The 20,606-nt window shown below is 45.6% G+C and overlaps 1 protein-coding gene across 1 annotated transcript in view; it reads right to left on the reverse strand.

Moving 5' to 3' along the window:
- Positions 1 to 20,606, reverse strand: part of LOC148666806 (zona pellucida sperm-binding protein 3-like) — a 109,364-nt gene that overhangs the window by 40,089 nt on the left and 48,669 nt on the right. The window lies entirely within an intron of this gene.

Below are 20,606 nucleotides of genomic sequence, written 5' to 3' on the forward strand. Positions count from 1 at the left end.
CGGGGCGGTGTATTACTAGTAGCGGCGCTGAGCACACTATGGGGGAATTCAGGTTATGTGATATACTAGAGTTTTAATAAATAACGCATCTGATTTCGGATCTTAAGATTGTAGGTTCGACTTCTAGCTGGTTCGTGTAAATTTTAATAAGGCTCTTCAGTAATAGATTATGTAATGAACCGCACCAAATCATTACAAAAGGCACCAGCTAATGTCCAATAGCGTTTTTTTTTTCAAATTACATTTTCAGGTTTAAGACACTGTTTAATAAAACACAAGTGTCCTTAAAATCTTCAACTTTCAGGTTTGTTTTACTCTATAATAGAGGATCCAGATTGTGAAGACAACTCCGCCCTATCAAAAGAAAATGTTACACAAAAGTTGGAAAGCACACTCTCAATCCATCTGTATATTTGATTTCCGCCATCCATTCAAGGGTGCTTGGTGCTTCGCAAACAAATCATTTCAGGGAAGAAACTTAGTTTAATGAACTACTGTTGTATTTTCACTGATTGAATTTGATCTTTGTTCTCTCTTTGCATTCTCAGATATAATATTTCAGAATTGCAGTTCAAATTTGTTGGAAAACTTCACAGGCATCATTAGGTTAGCACTGTACAATTGTATTTTAATATCTTGGTATATTTACCTTCATTTTAATATAGAAGTAACCATAAATGTTGTTATTTTGTACTTTTGTCACACTTTTTAAAACATTTTAGCTGAGTCTCCTCATGTGCATGTATATCTTCTGGTGTTGTGTGGTTGTTAACGAATAAAGCTAATGGTTGTTTGTTAATCGCGTCTCCACTCGTCCTTTGTTTTGAAAAGAACCTGTAAATGCTACATTGGTGTCAGAAGCGGGCAGAATGGACAACTCGTGGCAGACACTACCCAATTCTATTAAGCGCCGGCTGACGCTGAAAGAAACAAAACCCATCGGCAGCGCACATAGGGAGCCTGAGCAACTCCTGGGTGCGACAGGTGGCCACAGCCCTTACCATGGTTATTCAATAGTGGTCCCACCAGTAGAATTGGGGCGACTGGCTGCTACTCCTGGTCAGCGGGCACCCCAGATAGAGGATACTCTCCCTGCCGGAGCCGATCAGCGATTCCCACACCCATCGGCGCGGGTGCGAACAGGTCGCTACAATGGGGAAGCGCCTTGGGAAATCTACGAGGCGCAGTTCCAGGTCGTGGCCCGGACGAAGGGCTGGAACCGGGCTGAGATGGAAGGAGTGGCCTGCCAGGTCCCGGAGGATGTCCCGGAGGAGGACAGAGGTGAATACACGGCGCTGGCGGCGGCTCTCCAGCTGCGTTTCGGTGTAGAGGAGGCGCCAGACTTGATGCGGGAGAGGCTGGCCCTGCGGCGGCGGCAACCAGGAGAGCGACTGGGCCCGGTTGCCGCTGATGTCGCGTTCCTCGCCCGCCGAGGATACCCAACTTTCCCCCGGGAAGTGCAGCGAGAGATGGCTCTCCAGGCTTTTCTCAAGGCCCTCTCACCCGAGGAGCTGCGGCGCCACGTGCAGCTGGCCGCGCCAACATCGCTGGAGCAGGCCTTGGCCCTTGCTACACGGGGTGAGGCCGTGTTCGGGGTGACTGGAAGTGCCAGCAGACGCAGTGCGCCCTGCTGGCTGACCGAGACGGCGACGGAGGAATCCAGCAAGGGGGAAGAGCCAGCCCGGGCAGCAACCCCTGCGGAACAGCCCCGCACGCTGATTTGCAACCGCTGCGGGAAGAGAGGACACCGAGCCTGGTTCTGCCAGGCACCCGAACCTCTCACTCCTCGATCGGCGTAGGGAAACGGGAATGGGGCGACTCAGCTTGGGGAAGGCCGCCCCTCGAACACCTCAACCCCCGCTCCAGAGAGCGCTGTTAAGACCGGCGCCCCTCACGCCACCGTGGGGCGAGTCGGCTGTAGCCGGGGCCTGTACCTCCACTGCAAAATCGAGGACCAACCCTGCCTGGCCCTACTCGACACCGGTTCATCGGTAACCCTACTCCGGCCGGGCATCCTCCCCAACACCGAGGGCACCAACCCCCCAGGATGGGAGGCCTCCAGCCTGCGGCTAAGGACTGTGATGGGACAGCTCGCCGCAGTGCGGGGGAAACAGGTGCTTGCCTTCCGTCTGGGTGCAGCGACGGTGCGCCTTCCCTGCTACCTCGCACCCATCCAGGAGGACTGCATTCTGGGGCTGGACGTACTGCAGCGAGTGGGGCGCGCCGTTGAGGATCTCTGCCAGTGGAGCTGCGAGGGCCTCGATCAGGACCAGCGGCAGCGGCTCCAGGCGCTACTCGCCCAGAACGAGGATCTCTTTGCGGCGATAGATGAGGACTGCACCCGCACTGCCCTGGTCCAACACGAGATCAACACCGGCGACGCTCGGCCCATCCGCATCCCACCGGGACGCATGGTTCACGCCAAGTGGACCGCCGGCGAGGAAAAGATCCGGGAGATGGCCGCAGCGGGGGTGATTGAGCCCTCCGCGAGCCCGTGGTCGGCGCCAGCTATACTGGTAAAAAAAAAAGACGGCTCGTGGAGTATTCTGCGTCAACTACCGCAAGCTGAATGAGGTCACCCAGAAAGATTCCTACCCCCTGCCGAGGATAGATGACGCCCTAGACTACATCACCGGGTCGACCTGGTTCAGCTCCCTGGACCTCCGCTGCGGCTACTGGCAGGTACCGCTTGCTCCCGATGCTCGCCCGAAGACGGCCTTTTCTATCGGCCAGGGCCTCTGGCAGTTTACTGTCATGCCTTTTGGCCTGTGTAATGCCCCGGCGACGTTCGAGAGGCTGATGGAGAGGGTGCTGGCATCTGTCCCGCGGAACCAGTGTGTGCTGTATCTGGACGATCTGCTGGTTCATGCCCGGGGCTTCGACCAGGCCTTGACGAACCTCCAGGTGGTGCTGGCCTGCATCCGCCGTGCTGGCCTGAGGCTCAACCCCCGCAAGTGCGAGCTCCTGCGGCGGGAGGTGAGCTTCCTGGGACATGTTGTTGGACCGCGAGGGATGGCTACGGACCCAGGTAAGGTCACCGCAGTGAGGGACTGGCTGACTCCACACACCGTCACGGAGCTCCGCAGCTTTCTGGGGTTGGCCTCGTACTACCAGAGGTTCGTCCGGGACTTTGCCAGCATCGCTGCCCCGCTGCACCGCCTCACCGACAATTGCCGCCGTTTCGGCTGGGACTCGGGCGGTGAGACTGCCTTCGGCCGGTTGCGTGAAGCTCTGGTGGGGGCCCCCGTGCTGGCCTACACCGACCCGCGGTTGCCGTATGTTCTCGACACCGACGCGAGTGACTCGGGTTTGGGTGCGGTTTGGGTGCGGTGTTGGCGCAGGAGGGGCCGGATGGGGAGTGCATAGTGGCCTACTAAAGTCGGGGTTTGACTAGGCCGTCGCGAGCTGCTGGCGGTGATGGCGGCGGTCCACCACTTCAGGCCGTACCTGTTCGGGACCCGGTTCCGGCTGAGGATCGACCATGCGTCCCTCACCTGGCTGCTCCACTTTAAGGAGCCGGAGGGGCAGATGGCGCGATGGATAGAGATCCTGCAGGAGTACGACTTCACTGTCGTGCACTGTGAAGGGTCTTGCCATCTCAATGCCGACGCTCTCTCGCGGCGCCCCTGCGAGGCCGCGGAACGCCACCACTGCACCCGGCGGGAGCAGCGTGAGGAGGCTGTCCGCACCGTGGCGGGGGTGAGCACCGCGGCCACGGCCCGGGAGGGGCCGCTGGGGGTGGGCCTGCCAGACTTGGCACAGCGTCAGGCAGCTGATCCTGATGTGGGGCCGGTGCTCCGCTGGAGGGCAGCTGGAGTGCGGCCTACGCGAGAGGAGCTCGCCCCGCACCCGAAGTCTGTCAAGGCCCTCTGCGCCCTGTGGGAGGCCTTGGAGGTAAAGGACGGGGTGCTGCGCCGGGGGTGGCGGGTACCCTCCAGTGGCGAGATACGGTGGCAGCTGGTGGTGCCTCGGTCACTCCGCAGGGCGGTGCTCCGAGCGGTGCACGGCCAGCCGGGCGTGGGGCACTTCGGCGGTAAAAAAACCCTGCAGCGTCTCCGAGGCCATTTTTATTGGGGTCTTTCCCACCGGGACGTGGAGCGGTACTGCCGAACGTGTGCGGTGTGCGTGGCGCAGAAGGGTCCCCCTGAGCACTCTCGGGCCCCCCTCCAACAACACCAGGTGGGGGCTCCTATGGAGCGGGTGGGGGCGGACGTTTTGGGCCCGTTTCCACACACCGAGGCCGGGAACCTCTACGTCTTGGTGGCCATGGATTATTTTACGAAGTGGCCGGAGGCCTACGCCCCCCCGGACCAGAGTGCCCCCACGGTGGCCGATCCACTGCTGGAGGGGATGTTTGCCAGGCTGGGGGTGCCGGAGGAGTTACACAGTGACCAGGGGCGTAACTTCGAGTCCCAGGTCTTCGCCAGAGTGTGCCAGCGCCTGGGGATCACTAAGACGTGGACCACACCGCTGCATCCCCAGAGCGACGGGTTGGTGGAGCGGTTTAATCGGACGCTCACCACCCAGCTGGCCACCCTGGTGTCCCGGCACCAACGGGACTGGGACTGCCACCTCCCCCTTGCGCTCTGGGCGTACAGGACCGCGGTCCAGGAATCCACCGGGTGCACCCCAGCCTCGCTCATGCTGGGCCGGGAAATAAGAACCCCGGTGGACCTGGTCTTCGGCCCGCCGCCCGAAAATGGGTTGGCACTGCCGGCTGGACTGGACTACGAGTGGGACCTGTGGCAGCGGATGCAGCGGGTGCACAGCTTTGCACGGACCCACCTGACACAGGCGGGGGTCCGGCAGAAGCGGTACTACCACCTGCGCTGCAGGGGACCTGCCTTCCAGCCCGGGGACTCAGTTTGGGTGTACAACCCGCGCCGCCGCAAAGGCCTCAGCCCTAAGCTGGCGCTGTCGGAGGAGGAGCCGTGTGGGGAGGCTCTAGAGGAGCAGCTGGGGCTGGAGCTGGCCGATAGTGGGGCGTCTGTGGGTCGCCAGCCGTCACCGTGGCGCAGCGGCAGCTCACGCAGGGTTCCGCAGCAGTTGGCCGAATACGAGTACAGCCTGAGGGGGGTGTTCGACGTCGGCGAGACGCCAGATGCCAGATGCTTCAGGTGGGGGCAGTGTAACATCCTCGCTTGGTGGTGAGGAGGAAGCGCCCCTAGGCGCTCGTAGTACCGCTGGGCATGCTGGGAGTGGTAGCCGGGGAGAGTCTGAGGGTCAGCACGATGACCAGCGGCTGACCCTACCTGTGTAAATAATGTCCTAGTAATTCTAGTGGCCTGTGTAGTCCTGTAAAAGTATAGTGTGTTGTTAGGTAATTACCACCCTAAATATGTGTACGTGTTCCGTCAGTCTCCTCATGTGTGTGTAGATCCTGTGTTTGGTTTTTGTGTGGTTGTTAAATAAAGCTAGTGCTTGGTTGGTTAACCGCGTCTCCACTGTTCTTTAGTTCTGAAAAGAACCTGCAAACGCTACACAATGTATTGTGAAGCATAAAAGCCAGCTGCATCAATCTCTATTACGCGTCATTTATGAAGGCGTTTCAAATAGCAGCCAGTGCAGTATTAACGCTTTTGGAGCATGTATTACATTGTAAATAGTCTTATTTAAATAAGTTTAAATTCGCACACTGTTATTTAGACAGCGCCAACACAGTCTGAACTCCTACAACCTGTCCCCGCTGAGTAGATCTTAAAGCAGCTGCAGCCAGAGTAGCCGTAATGGCAACAGTGTTTGGAGTTCGGCTTATTTCTTCTGCAGAACCACCGGTATTGGAATATACTGTTCCGCAAAAGAAGCGCTTTCGGTTTCTGATCGTTTTAATTAAGCGCTGCTCTAAACTTTACATTTGCTCGTACTAGTTTCCTCCATGAAAAAAATACGTTTCCCTCATTACTTGATTTCACTTTTTTCTTATAAATAAATAAAACATTTAATTCAATACAATAACCACAGGCAGGAAGGCTCGTTGTCTAAGGCGTTGCGGTCAGTTAGCAGTTTCTCCTGGAGACATTTGTTCAAATCCCACTTCTGATGAAAAGCTTTTCTCGTTAGAGTAGAAACGATAGAAGCCTTAAGTGGGAAAAAAATCACAACATCTCGCATTTCACGTGTTTAATGTTAATTGTCTCAGTGGTTGCCTGGGTGAATGATGGATCTTCTCTCTTGCAGGGTGACGGCAAACTTCTTCAGAGAGGGAGTCTCCAACGTACGGCTTTTCTTTGTCAAGAGCCGAGACAACAGAAACAGACTTCAAACTCACATGAATTAATTCTTGAGCGTTTATGACCCTCTTTAAAAAGCCGAGAGCAGGCGAAAACGTCATTGGAAATGAGGAAATGCCTGCTGACAGTAAACAGAGCTCACGTTCAGCTGCGAATAAGTGCTCTTCGTTAGTACAGTGCTGAGTACCTACGCTTGTTGCACGGGAGACCGGGGTACTTTTCTGTGACAGGGCGCTGGTTTAATTTTTTAAAAACCTGACTCCACTTAAAAGTGTTTACTGTGTACTAACTTTCGAAGTACTTAGTGCGGTAGAATATGGAGATCATCTCTAGCTCTGAGCTCAACTGCAACAAGAAGTCGTGCTGAACAAAGTCAGAGCCCAGCTGAACATGTGCTCAGTGTGGTGCTCAGGACACGTGAGCATTGTTGTGGTTCTAATTAGCGCTAACTGCAGGGGCTCTGAATCAGAACGTTTCAATTTATCTGTTCAGTAAATTAAAATGCAGAACACGTTAAAATCGGATTATGACTATATAACCGAATGTCCCTCACAGTTTAAAAGATACCAGTAAGGACACACAATTACTAATGCGATACTTATTGGAAATAGTCCCAAAACAAGCACATATCGCAGCTGGTAGACCCCTGTAATAATTTTGCAGTGACAGAACACTTTGAAGATTTGCAATCTATTTAAATATGAATTTTCTAAATTTCAGTTCTCTTTACTCCCTGGCATAACTGAACTCTCACCTTCACATACTAAAGGCATTACATGCATTAGCTGTGATAATGCTTCTAAGAAACACAGAATGACATTTAGTTTTGTTCCTCATTTCCCCCAAGAAAAAAAGAGTCAATTTCCACCTGGAATGATTGATGCCCCATCAAACATGTTTTAATATCCCCAGAAGTTTATACAATAGAATCCTGGTTTGTGGCTTAAATTCAAGGTAAAAAAGACTAAGGAAAGGAGTTGGAAACAATGTCGATCTGGGATTTTACTCATCCGGAATATTTCACTACATTGGGCAGTATGTGCCAGAGAGCAGCTCCTGATATCCCTTCGATAGCTCAGTTGGTAGAGTGGGGAACTGTAATAAAAACACTTTGGAATCCTTAGGTTGTTGGTTCAACTCTGGCTTGAAGGAAGGTGCTTCTTGTGTATTTTAATCAAAGAGTTAAAATAGTGAATCTGTTTAATTCAGTCGTTGATCAAAAGCTCAATAAACGACGAAGCAGAGGCTCCTGTTCCGAATTCAGCTCCTGTCTGATTGTCTTGTTTTGGCCAAGATCTGATCTATGAATTAAAGGACTACTCTGTCTGCTTTGTAATTCAAAAATACATTTTGTAATGCAAATGTCAAGTTTTTTGTAGATATAAAGGTGTTCTCTGTTTTCAAAGGATAGCTACTTAATTGGCTTTATGATTTGGTATTGATTTTGTATGGTTGTATTATTAACTTTGTGCTTTCTGTGTTTTTATCGTATTGTGGACTTATTTTTTAAACAAATGCTTACAAAGGCAGACACGGCACACATCTGTTTATACCAGCGGTGAATTGTACATTTTTATTAAGTACAATCTACTGTGCATTTTTGGGAGTATAACAGGTTCGATATAAAGTGGCAAAAATCTAAAAGGGGAAAATACCCCAGACTGCGTGTAAAGCCCTTGTTGTGGCTGTTGTTTTATTTTTAGATAAAAATGGCGTAGTGTGCACGAAATGTTATAGAAACACAATCTAATATTTTAATAACTGTTATTTTAATAATTTGATAAGTATGAGGCCCCAGATCCAAATCTTCGGTTCTGATTTTTTAAACATGATATCTTCCCTTCCTCTCGATGTGAGCAATTGTTTTTTTTTTCACGTTGTGATCTAAAGAGCCTCAGATGCACAGTCTAACAGTAACCAAACCAGAATGGATTCTGCTGGGAGCCGGACTGAGCTCATTCTCACTCCCTGTGTTGAAAACAGAATTATCTCTTCCCCGAACATCGTCTACAGATCACTTGTGTTCTTTTAACCTTCTCGCAGCTACAGGCGAGACTTAAGCTGGAGATGTGAAGGCACCCGTTGGTGCATCTTCTCCAAATTTCACTTCTCTTTTTTTTTTAAGTAGATATAGCCCTGAAAAAAGCATTAGCTTTATCAGTTTTTACATTAATCGATTTTGAAACAAATATTATATTTTTATTGCAATTTACATAATAATAATAATAATAATAATAATAATAATTATTATTATTATTATTATTATTATTATTATCATCACTTACACTTATATAGCGCTTTTCTGGACACTCCACTCAAAGCGCTTTACAGGTAATGGGGAATCCCACTACCGCCACCAATGTGCAGCCCCACCTTGATGATGCAACGGCAGCCATACTGTGCAAAAATGCTCACCACACATCAACAATCAGTGGGGAGGAGAGCAGAGTAATGAAGCCAGTTAATAGATGGGGATTATTAGGAGGCCATGACTGATAAGAGCCATTGGAAAATTGGGCCAGGATGCTGGGGTTACACCCCTACTCTTTCAAGAGACGACCTGGGATTTTTAAAGGCCAGAGAGAGTCAGGACCTCAGTTTTACTTCTCAGCCGACGGGCGGCACCTGTTTACAGTTTCGTGTCCCTGTCATTATACTGGGGCATTAGGACCCACATGGACCACAGGGTGAGTGCCCAGCGACAGAAACCAGATGGTACTGTGTGTCGGGCTCGGCTGCAAGCAGGACAATGATGGCACAGGGACAAAGTAGAAAAAATCAATACGGTTCTGTAAAAGACCTGTATCAGCTGTTGGTTCGCAGTCTGGACTCTAAATCCATCGATCTGATTTCAAATCTCTCTAACACCTGAGCTGTGGCTTCTTTTGAGTAGTTATTCAGGAGAACATTATGTTAATAGATGAAACGTTTAATATATTCAGGTGAATAGCTACTTCAGCATGCATATCTGCAAAGAAACAAGTAATATTGTAGGTTTAATCCATGCTGAAAAGAGAAGAGAGAAAACAAACCTGAAGAAGTTTTCATAGCTGAAACATTGTGTTTTCTCTCTTCTCTTTTCAGCATGGAATAAACCTATTACTTGTTCCTTTAATATATTGTTCTGTTGAATTCAAAATGTTTTACTACTACAAGAGAGGATTATAGTATGGAGGATGAGACAAATTTATGATTTCTTGGATGAAAATGGTTTTACTTTGCATTCAAAATGAATCAAAACTTTTGCGTGACACACAAACCCTTTGTCTTTTTTAAAGATATCATATTTTTAAACAGACAAGTATAGTTGTCTTACTTAGTATAGTTTTTTACTTAGAAATTTTGGATGGGGGTGATGCATTACTAGTAGTGGCACTGAGGTCACTATGGTGCTGTTGAGCACCATAAGGTTAGGGCCAGTGGTGTAATGTATAATGCATCTGACTTTGGATCAGAAGATTGTAGGTTTGACTCCTGTCTGACTCATGTTGCTTTTAAACCAGTAGTAGATTTTCTTTATGTAAATTAACTGCAGCTGAAAGCTATAGAAAACACGTTGGGTAAATTGCAATGAACTGTCGAACTGTTTTGCACGAAGCTGCAGACTACTTAACACGGTACTGTCTGAAGATCAGCTCCTGCTCTGAGCTCAATAGCAATGCAAAACTGTGTGTAACAAAGCTGGCGAGCAGCTGAACTTGTGCTAAATAGTCTGTTCGGTGATGAGGGTTCAGTACTGGCGTTGTTCTAATTAGCACGAACTGCACAGGCTGAATCAGACAATTTCAAATAGTCTGATCAGTGTAGGACAAGTTAATGAAGAATTATTACTTTGTCTGTCTCTTGTTTGTATATAAATGAATGTCTCTGACAACTTAATGTTAGTTTTTAATTTAGTTTTAGTTTTACGATGTAGGTCAGGCGTTGACATATGCACAAACACACGAAATGTCTCACTCCTGATTCAGCTCATGCTTCATACGAGTGAAGCGATTCCTCCTGCTTCTCGTACAACCATATCAGAACAGAAGCCCGTGTCACCCAGCTCTGATTCAAGAGTGACTCACATCTTGACAGGGTGCTTGGCATGAAGGGGGGGTACTGTCACGCCCTCTGCAGCCAGAGGGCGCTCCTTCTCTGTTCCTGTTCCTAGTTTCCAACCTGCTGTCCTTCCTGTCCCTCTCTTTCCCTTGGGTTATATATTTCCGGGTCTTGTACTCTGTCGTTGCTCAGCATTGACGTTCGGATGTCCTGAGACCCGCCTAGCACCAGGGCGCCCCACGTCCGCTCCCTGAGGGCATAAGTTTCTATACGGCATTCCTGAACTCTTTGCACTAATGAGCCCGGGCCTTTTTCCCGTCTCGCCGCTACGCATATGGGTCTTTTTCCGCTCTCCTACTCCCCATGGTTAGTCCCTTTGGACGTCTGTGACAGGTGCCCCTTTGGAATAGTTTTCAGAAAATGTGAGAAAAGGAAAGTTATGTACAGTAAGCTCTCACACACAGCTCTCAAACACAGCATTAGAGATTGGAATCTGATTGTAAAAAAAAAAACTGCCCGTCTCCCTGCCATTTAACGTTGCTGTTGTTTTTATTTTACATATTGTTAGCATTTTAATGAATTGTTAAAAGATTTATACACAAATCGCTAAATACGAAACGTAAAAACCCATCTGTAAGCAATTGACCATTCATATTCCTGAATTTTAAATCCCTGTGTTTATCTGTGTCCAAGTGCCTGGTGCAGCTATTTTGAAAGCATACCTCAAGGAGGACTTTACACGCAGTCTGGGGTATTTTCTCCTTTTTTTTTGCGATTTTATATCGAACCTCATATACTCCCAAAAGTGCACAGTAGCTTGTACTGTGTGCCCTGTTTGCCTTTGTAAGCATTTGTTTAAAAAATAAGTTCACAATATGATAAAAACAGAGAAAGCACAAACTTAATAATATAACGATTCAAAATCAAAACCAAATCATAAAGAAAAAGAGTCAATTTCTGCCTGCACTGATATCCCTTCAAATGTTTTATAAGAACTATTGACGTTTATAGAGTAGAAGCCTGGTCCATTTTTTCTACTAAACGAGACTATGGGAGTGAGTATTTTGATGTCGAACTGGGATTTAAATAAAGAGGAACACTACACTACATTGGGCTACGCGTGTGACAAAACGTTTATTTTAGACTTCTCGATAGCTCAGTTGCTAGCTCTTAAAACTGTAGAAAAAGCAGCGAGTATGTCTTATGTCCCTGGTCTGAATCCAGTTTGAAGGATGGTGTTTTCTTGTTCCTTAATCAAAAAGTGAATTGCGAATTTGTCTTTCACTTTGACGTTCACCCGAAAGCTCAGTATACAAAGAAGTAGAGGCTCCTGTTCTGAATAATCCTTACGTCTGATTGTTTTGCTTAGACCTTTAAAATGTACACTGTGGACTATTTGCTCTTCCTAACACAATTAGAAAGCCGCCGGCAAACCTATCGATCGGGAGTTTAGTTCAGTGATAGCGCGCACTTAAGACGCTCCGTTTTCTATCGCCGGCATCTCTGTATTCTTTTTAAACGCGATATTTTTTATTCTTCGTGTGTGAATTTCAGGGAGACTCATAAACCCTTTCTCTGTTTTTAAGATACATTATTTTAAACCAGACATAATGAAAGACGTAGTAATTAGACACACGTACAAAACACATGAATCTGAGAAACTTTTGACCGGGGCGATGTATTACTAGTAGCGGCTCTGAACTCAATGTGGTGCTGTATAGGAATGCAATGCAAACGCCAATGGCACAATGGATAACGTGTCTGATTACGGATCAGAAGACTTTAGATTTCACTTTAGGTGACAATAAGTTTTTGTTTCTTTAACGTAACCTAACTTTTGCCTGTAAAGTTCACATTATTTTCTGTAGCCGCAAATCCCCAATATTTCTGCTGTCTCCCGAGAAACACAAGCGTGGAGTCAAATCATATTAAATAACACAACACATCTATTAATTTAACACCCAGATGTAACAGAACACATGTAAGACTTACACACAGCTTTTAATATGCTATAGTGAATTTGCAGGTATCCTGGGGAGGGAAGAGAACTGATATTAAGGAAATACATATTTAAAGGGGATGTAAGTCTTAAATGTGTTTTGTCACATCTGGGTGTTAACTGAATAATTTTCTAGCATTATTTATTGTGTTTTGACTCTATACTTGTTTTTCTCAGGAGACAGCAGAAATATTGATGTTTACATTTATATTCACATTCCCGGTGATATTGACTTAGGTACTCAACTATTTACTTGTAGTTTGACTCGTGTCAAAAGTTGAAAATCTCTGCAAACATCAAGATGGCTAAGGACGTGCAAAGAAACTCAATCACATTTAGAGAAGGTAATGTTTAGATCGGATTAATTCGAAGTGTGTCTCTGGGTGCATTTGATCTACGAACATTGTATTTAACTGAAGCACACCCTGATTGAGTGTGCCATAGAAACTGACACATGTCGTATTTTTCTACATTCACAGATTTTTGGCTAAAGTAAAAAAAAATCGTTGTCATTTTCTTGCCAGCTGGCAGTAATTCTTTTGCACTGATAACAAAGATGAGCATTTTATCTTTCGCAATGTGTGGATTTCTTGAAAAACAAGTTGTGCCAAAAACTAAATAAACACCTCCATTAAACTTAATGCAGAAGCATGTTGTCTATAACAATAAACGATGCAAGGAGACAGGAAGAAAGGCACCGCTGGGATTTAAACCCAGTGTCACGTCCTCTGCAGCCAGGGGGCGCTCCTTCTCTGTCCTGTCCCTAGTTTCCGGTCTGCTGTCCTTCCTGTCCCTCTCTTTCCCTTGGGCTATATATTTCCGGGTCTTGCACTCTGTCCTGGCTCAGCATTGACGTTCGGATGTCCTGAGACCCGCCTAGCACCAGGGCGCCCCATGTCCGCTCCCTGAGGGCATAGGTTTCTATACGGCATTCCTGAACTCTTTGCACTATGAGCCCGGGCCTTTTTCCCGTCTCGCCGCTACACATATGGGTCTTTTTCCGCTCTCCTGCTCCCCACGGTTTGTCCCTTTGGACGTCCGTGACAGAATGCTGAGCCACCTACTGACCCCGCGAGCGGCGTTTTTTTTTTTTGTCTTGCCGCAGTTTCTTTTTTCTTGTTCTCTGTGCTGTTTTTTTTTTTTCAGTTCCTCTATTCTAATCACTGGATATAACTCCGATCTTCCGTGCCTGTGAGCGGGTCCTGTACCTGGCTTTCCTCGGGTAGATCACTCCGATATCAGTGATTGAATGTTGAGCTGGCTTGCCTATTCTTATTACTGGATATCACTCCGAGCTTCTGTGTCTGGAGCGGGTTCTTGTGCCTGGCTCTTCCTGGTCTGGCTCTCTCCGATACCAGTGATAGAATGGTAAGCTTTCTGCCGTTCCTCCATGTCTTTCGCTGGATATCACTCCGGGCATCTGTGTCTGTGAGCGGGCTTCGGTCTGGCTTTCCTCAGGTTGTCCACTCCGATATCAGCGTTAGTATGTGAACGTGCCCATTTGCCGTTCCTCCATTCTTTTGCTGGATATCACTCCGGGCATCTGTGTCTGTGAGCGGACTTCGGTCTGGCTTTCCTCAGGTTGTCCACTCCGATATCAGCGTTAGAATGTGAACGTGCCATTTGCCCAGTCTGCGGTATTTTTCCCCGGGGTTTTTGTGTTTTTTTTTCTTGTTTTTTGCCTTTTGTTTTGATTTTTTTCTTCCTGGTTTCCCCTCCTTTTTGGTCCCCCCTGCTCTCTGTGTCTCGGAACCTTGGTTCCTACCTGTTTTTGGTTCCTATTTTTTTTTGTGGTTCGTCTCCCTGGTCTTTCCCAGGTTTTTGTCTGTTGTGTTTGTGCTTGTGTACTTTTTTGTTTTTAGTCTCCGGAGCTCTTCTCTACCCCCCCTTCCTCCACCCAATAAAGGTTTATACCCCGGAGGAAGGGGTAGCTCTCAGCCGTGGATTCCCGGAGGTTTCCTTTCAGTTAAATGAGGTTTTTCCTCCCCCCAGTGCTGTGCAGCTTATTTATTTGTATGGGCGTCGGGAGCCGCCCATGAAGGGGGGGGTACTGTCACGTCCTCTGCAGCCAGGGGGCGCTCCTTCTCTGTCCTGTCCCTAGTTTCCGGTCTGCTGTCCTTCCTGTCCCTCTCTTTCCCTTGGGCTATATATTTCCGGGTCTTGCACTCTGTCCTGGCTCAGCATTGACGTTCGGATGTCCTGAGACCCGCCTAGCACCAGGGCGCCCCACGTCCGCTCCCTGAGGGCATAGGTTTCTATACGGCATTCCTGAACTCTTTGCACTATGAGCCCGGGCCTTTTTCCCGTCTCGCCGCTACACATATGGGTCTTTTTCCGCTCTCCTGCTCCCCACGGTTTGTCCCTTTGGACGTCCGTGACACCCAGGATCTCCTGTTAACTAAAGAGACGCTTTAACCATCTAAGCCACAACGCCAGGAGAATTGTCCTCTTTTACTGCCACTTGGACACACCGCTCTGAGACACCTGCGTTCAGTAAGCCCTGAGTCTGCTGGCTGAGCAAAGCTGCCTCCTTTACACGGAACAGGAGCCCTGACTGTAAGAGAAACGAAGAGAAATGGCTTTTATTGGGCACTTTTCATGTCCAATGCTCTTCACATCTCCCAAGGACGACAGAGTTCATTTACGACACTTTTCCTTTCTTTCTTCTTTCTGTACTCTTTGATGAAACAAAACGAGAAATCATGTAAGGGAAAATGTCTTTTTTTCATGGAGAAAACATGCACCAGGAAATGTTGTGTTTAGAAGAAGTGAGTTAACATGAAAATTGACCTTATTTACCAGAGCAAATGCTCACCTAGCAAGATCTGCTTTACTACTAGAGAGAAGTAGAGTGAAAGACATAAATATTTCACTCCGCTGTGGAACAAAGCGCTTTTTTCTTGGAATTCTAAATCAATTAGAAATTCAGAGCGACAAATAAAGGCTTTGTCTGCTTAAAAGTGATGATTTTTTAAAACTGATAAAAATGTAGAAAACACGTTTCTCACTTAGAAATTTAAGATGGGGGTGGGGTATTACTAGTAGCGGCACTGAACTCACCATGGTGCAATTAATTTACGTGACGGGCTAGTGGTTTAATAGATAACACGTCTGATTTCGGTTTATAAGATTGTCGATTCGACTTCTACCGGGGTCAATAAGAAGATTGTCCCTGGGTGGGTTTGAACCACCAACCTTTCAATTAACAGCAGAACGCGCTCGCCGATTGCGCCACAGAGACTGATGAGAGAGGCTTTTTTCCATTCGCACCTTTCTGGTCAAAAAATAAACATTGCTTGCATTTTCTTGCCAGTCGGCAATATTCCTACTGCTCTGATAGCCAAGAATTACATTTCATTTTTCACAAGCTGTATGATTTTCTTGAAAAACAAGTTGTTGCAGAAAGGAACTGCATTCATGCTTTAAACTAAATCAAGCCCTATGCGGTTGTCCAAGATGTAAGTTTCTGCACAAAAAGACAGGAAGAAAGGCACAGCTGGGATGTGGAGCCAGGATCTCCAGTTAACGAGACAGGAACTTAAACCGACTCAGCTACGGTGCCGTCAGAATTCTCCTCTTTTATAGCTGCTTGGACATACCGCTCTGAGCCATCTGCGTTCACGAAGCCCTGAGTCTGCCGGCTGAGCAAGCTGCCTCCTTTACACGGAACAGGAGCCCTGACCGTAGGAGAAATGAAGAGAAATGGCTTTTATTGGGCACTTTTCATGTCCAATGCTCTTGACATCTCCCAAGGGGGACAGAGTTCAGTAACGATACTTTTCCTTTCTTTCTTCTTTCTGTACACTTTGATGAAACAAAACGAGAAATCATGTAAGGGAAAATGTCTTTTTTCATGGAGAAAACATGCAGGAAATGTTGTGTTTAGAAGAAGTGAGTTAACATGAAACGTGACCTAATTTACCGGAGCAAATGCTCACCAAGCAAGATCTGCTTTACTACTAGAGAGAAGTAGAGTGAAAGACGTGATCATTTCACGCCGCTGTGGAACGAAACGCTTTTGTCTTGGAATTCTAAATCAATTAGAAATTCAAAGCGACAAATAAAGGCTTTGTCTGCTTAAAAGTGATGATTTTTTAAAACAAAAAAAAATGTAGAAAACACGTTTCTCACTTAGAAATTTAAGATGGGGGTGGGGTATTACTAGTAGCGACACTGAACTCACCATGGTGCAATTAATTTACTTGACGGACTAGTGGTTTAATGGGTAACGCGTCTGATTTCGGTTTATAAGATTGTCGATTCGACTTCTACCGGGGTTGTGTGATTCAAATCAGGCTCCTCAGAAATAGATGTCTGTTATGTAAATGAACCCCACCTGAAAGCAAACGTTGGGTCTGGGTTCCTTTCTTTCCTGCATGAAATAGCAAATCGTTACAAAAAAAAACACCAACTAATGTCCAATAGTCCAATAGTTAGTCATTTAAGTAAACATGAATATACTGTAAGGTCTTGGTACATGGGAGTGGATTTCAACCACAATTAAAAGAAGGGCAAATTATAATTACAGGCTTCAGACACTTTTTCATACAAAAGTGACCAAACACTCCCTAACTTTCAGGTTTGCTTGAACCTGTAACAGAAAAGCGGTTTGAAACTTCCATTCTCTGATGTCACTGTCTCTAAAGTCGGACGTGATGTTTCGCGGATGTGCAGTGTGCCTTTTCTCTTGTCGTGTTCAAGATGAAATGCTGCATAAGCCCCTGACTGGGTGTTCTGTACTTTTCTGTTATTTCGTTCGGATTACCTAGGTGGTGTACAGCTAAAACCCGACTACATGGTGTAAATTCCGGGTTCAGCACCAGCAGCACTTGCAAACACATCAGCTGACCTCGACGTGATTTGAACACGCAACCTTCTGATCTGGAGTCAGCTACTACTACGCACTACTGTTGTGCCTCGAGGTCACTTGCGACAAGTGCTTTTAATTCCCCAAAGAGAATAACAGTAATGCTAGAATAACAGTAGTATTAAAACTACTACTATTACTGTTAATTCTCTAACAGTAACACTATAATTATAGTTAATTTTAACATGAATATGAACATTAAAACTAAAACTATCAGTAGCGCTATCATCATTAATACTCACATGAACACTAGCATTAAAACAATCAGTTGTACTCTCATTAATATTCATATGAATACACTAGTATTAGTATTTGTTGCTACCCATGACGTCACATCGCTCTTTGTGACGAACGCGATACACCTAGATGCACACAGTGACATGGCGCCTGTCCCCGTGGTTACCATACTTATGATTTATAAACACGGGAAAAAATACATGTAAACTGTTACTTACATACATTTATCAACTTGGAATATGTATTTTTAGCTCTAGGATACAGTTACCTAAATAATAATAAGAATAATCATTGTTTAATTTCGGTTTGAACATTTTTTACTCTAAACGCACTACGATAATTGATCGATACAGTCCTTATTGACTGTTTTCTAGATATTTAAAACAGGATCAAAAACAGAAAAAGAATTAGTACTCACCAATCGGTGAAGTTAATAATTTATTCTACGGTTTTTCAATTGAATTAATTGGTTTTCGATAGATACGTGATCAATAACTCCATGCATGCCCTCGCTCTCTGATCCAGGCGCTCAGGCTGGTGTCTGTGACATCACAGCGCTCTTACTAACAGAGCAGAGCGCGTCTCCGCTGGAGGAGACTCCTGTCCGGAGCCTGGGGGGCTTTTCTTGCAGATATAACATCCCCCCCAAAAAAGAACAGACAGGGCTGTGAAAAGAAGCGAATCATAACAGTTGTAAAAGGAGAGCGACAAACCAAGGAATGAAATTCATAAAACAGGGAAAAAAATAGTTTACTTCGCAGATTAATGTGTTACAAGGCGTACCCGTGTGGAGCAGTAGAGAACAAGCACAAGTCCCTGTAATAAGTGCTTTTAAATGTTTTAAACGAATCATCAGAGTATAGAAGCCAGGAGGATCAGGAACCTGATCCTGGAGGTTAAAATGTGTATCCTGGTTTTATTTCCAGCCTGCTCTCAGTTCCATAGGTAGTCTGATTATTTAAATTAACTGTATAACTGTTACAATAATTCATCTAATTGTAAATTTATAAGACTGTGAGACACCTGTAAGAGACATATGAGAGCTGGTGATTCCCTGGGCTGGTGTGGAATCACACACAGACAGGTCTTCTTCTGTGTGATCTGAGTCCCACTGCTGAGAGCTACAGACTGGTCAACTGGTCACTACTGTAGACAAGGCCATCGGCCCATCGGCTACTAATAATCAATATACAGTGTACTGACCAGAGTGTCACTACTTGTGTTTATAACATAAAAAGATAATTCCACACTCACGTGTGTTATAAAACATTTAAACATTAAAACAAGTGTCTGTGAGGAAGGAGAATATGGGGAGATGTGACCTGAGTCCAGGCTGTTCTGTCTGATATTATTCATGTAACAGCACTGATTGTCTGAATGTCCTCTGGTTCTGGATTGACGGATAAAAAGAAGTATTGAGCTTCTGTCCGATTGTCTCTGAGCTGTGAATCTGACTGAGAAGAGAATAATGATTTTTTTATTCTGCCTCTGATAATTTTTCTCTTTGCCAAGTGGTGTTACATCCCCTTCAGAAACTCTGCACAGACTGTCAGAGTGAGAGAAAAGTAGAGAGATGGACAAATAAGAGCACACGCGGCGAGAGATACATACGTCTTGATTTACTTTGAACCAAGTGTTCATTTCCTTTGTGGAACAAGTTGTTTCTGAACTTCAAGAAATTCATACAACTTCTGAAAGATAAAATATAAGTCTTGCTAATCAGGACAGAAGAAATACCGCAAATAAATGTCAGTGATTTTTCTCCTTTTAACGAAAAGTGGAGAAACACAACGGCAGTGCATCTCCGTCAGCTTGATTTAGCTTAATACAAGTATTCACTTCTTTTTCTGTGGATTACAGACTGCGAAAGATGAAATAAAGTTATTGGTTTTTCATGGTTAGTGCAGAAGAAATACTGCTGGCTGGCAGGAAAATGTCAGTATTTTATAATTCTTTAACTATAAATGTGTTAATGGCAAAAAGCAACAGGAGTGTGTCTCAGTGTAGCTATTAAATGAAGGGCTGGTGGTTCAAACCCACTAAGGGACGAGCTTCAGACTGTTCAGCTGTAACCATAATCTCTGCTAAAACTTGATTGGATTTCTTCGCAAGCCCTCTTGAAATTTGCAGGAAATATGTATTTTACTCGTGTGGAACTACAAGTAAACAATTAAGTACCTGTCAATGTCCAAGTAAACCATTTTCACGTGTGGAATTTTATCTTCAACTGGCTGTCAGGAGAATTCATTTATACACCCGTTGTATCCTTAGCAAAAATATTTTAAAATTAGAACACAGATTTGTTGGAGAACTTGACAATCCTTGACAATCATTATTAAATGAGCATTATACAAATGTGCGTTGATATTTTGTATATGTACCTTAATTGTAATAAACTTAAACATAATTGCTATGGATGTTCATTTGAAGGATTTGAGGAAACTATCAAGGATCTCAGAACAACCAAAGATACATTTGGGCATCTGCTATTGGTAAAGATTAAAGAGTACTGTAAGTGTGAAGCTTGCACACACACGAGAGAAAAATCAGTTTTAATGTACTTCATTAAACTGATGGTGTGCTTATCAATCGTGCATAAAATGTACATAGCAAAGGATGGTTTCAATCAGTCGATCTTTGGGTTATGGGCCCAGCACAGTTCTGCTGCACCACTCTGCTAACAGATGTCTTAGTGTGATTCAACACAACTACTCTATCTTTGCTTTCTAAAAGTGTGCCCAAGATGGAAAAGTCTAAACGGTAAACGCAGACGTCACTTTGAGCATTTGGTCTTTTATAGTACAAATCATCACACGCTGCCTTACATGGGCGTGTCTTCAAGATCGTTGTGAACCAAACCTTCTGCCAAACTGAATCTTTCGTCGTTAATTCCCAAATCTTCAATGAGAATCAGTGAAACGAAAACCAAGCCCATGTACACAGTTGCGTCCCAGCAAAAATGATGTAAGCATTTGAGAAATAACGAGAGTAGTCTGAACATCTCCAGCCTGTCAACTGCTCTACAAAGAGATCGCTCCCTCTACACCCACTTTATAACGCTGAAAATGATTCAGAAAGCACAGCAAAGTTCTAAAACCAGCGAATGCATCTGCATACATAAAATGTCAATTTTTCAAAAGTAAAATCTTCAGCTTTGAAAGATTGTCATCTATATATTTTCGTTTTTCTCTTTTTACATAACACGCTTTCGAAAAACAAACTGTCTTGTAAT

Source organism: Lepisosteus platostomus, chromosome 5, assembly GCF_059453375.1.
Source record: "Lepisosteus platostomus isolate fLepPlt1 chromosome 5, fLepPlt1.hap1, whole genome shotgun sequence".
NCBI lineage: Eukaryota > Metazoa > Chordata > Actinopteri > Semionotiformes > Lepisosteidae > Lepisosteus > Lepisosteus platostomus.